We start from the raw sequence: 1,494 nt of genomic DNA, 5'->3' as shown, positions 1-1,494 counted from the left end.
GATGTTATTAATCGCACGTCAATGCAATGGAATCAAATATCAAGCGATGACATCACGGAAAATCGAGCAAGACACGTTATCGTCGAGCCGTTAAGAATTTTAAAATTTTAGTTCAAAGTCAAAATTGAGAAACAATATTGTATACACAGACATCTTGAATTGTCGGAAAACAAACGCAAATAGCAACGTTTCACGTAAAATTCAGAATCAATTTTCCTTAGTTGTGAATATAATTTCAAGTGCAAATAGCACCCTAATTGTTACTTACGTGGACAACGTCTTGTCCTGTTATTTTTCTGTTTGAGAAAATTATTTTCGTAAGTTATAGTCGCAGCAGGGCGATTATTAGCGTTGCTAAAGTAGTTTCGCGTGGTTAATCGCGGAAACGCCATCCTTGTTACGTGTTAAAGTTGTCAATATACTTTCATAAACAGATTTTACATACGTAATCTCCGGTAATCTACGAAAGCAACAAGCTGGACTCGATTTCCCGATCAGTCTAGTTACGCGAAAGGAATCAAAATGAAGCGTTGCATACATATGCGTGACCAACCACGCTAATTTTTCACCTTCCAATTTGATCGTTTCTATTCGCACTCATTCACTACACTCATCGTGATTGCACAGATTACTTATCAGGCTCGCCAAATGCCAATGGTTCGGTTTTGCAATTAGTTTTAATAACACTGATGTATGAAAAAACGAGACTAGTGAAAATGTATTTTTTTTAGAGCCTAGCGTTTGATTCAGTGTAACAGTTCTTAAGTATAATTATATGAAAAACATAAATGCGTATAATTTAATGTACGAATTTTAATCTCTTCAGAGGTGATTTAAAATGACTGCGCGATTTCTCCTAAGTCGGATGTTTTTAAAAATAAATATCTAGATTTCTTTTCTCTTTATTGTTATTTTCTTTGATAAATTTTAAAAAATAAGATACAAAAAATATATCTAATTTGTATATGCTAAGAATTGAAAACATCAACGAATATGCCACTTAAGGGGTTAAAAATTCGCGACTACGTATGCGAGCAGTGAACGCAGTAACACATTAGTTATATGTTTAGTTTCCGGTATATATATTTTTTTTAGAAATTCTACAAAATAGTCATCCTGACTGCTGCCGGATGCGACTTCCCGCTGACGTCGCCACCTCCTTCCCGAGGTGGTGGAGAACTCGTGAAGTGGAGGGACCGACGGCCGATCGCCGTCGCAAGACACAGCGTTTAAACACCGTACGTTCGCTCATGGTAGGTAAAGAGACGGTGTAATACCACAGTGGGAGTCAGTTCTGTTATAGTAGGCCACGAGGCAGCAGCTCTCGTGCTTTACACAGGCTTTGCGCGTACACCGGGCTCGCTCTCTCTCTCCTCGTTTCTGTTCCGTCGCGCCAAAACGCGCATCGAGCATCGCGCCGTGAAAATCGCGTTGCAAATTACGACGTCTTGAAATCGCGTTGAAATTTCGCCGAATCAACGATTCGATAAAGAC

Source organism: Odontomachus brunneus, unplaced genomic scaffold (genome assembly GCF_010583005.1).
Source record: "Odontomachus brunneus isolate Ranch 3 - 2012 unplaced genomic scaffold, Obru_v1 Obru_scaffold_047, whole genome shotgun sequence".
NCBI lineage: Eukaryota > Metazoa > Arthropoda > Insecta > Hymenoptera > Formicidae > Odontomachus > Odontomachus brunneus.
The sequence above is the reverse complement of the archived record's forward strand: the minus strand, read 5'-3'. Positions refer to the sequence as shown.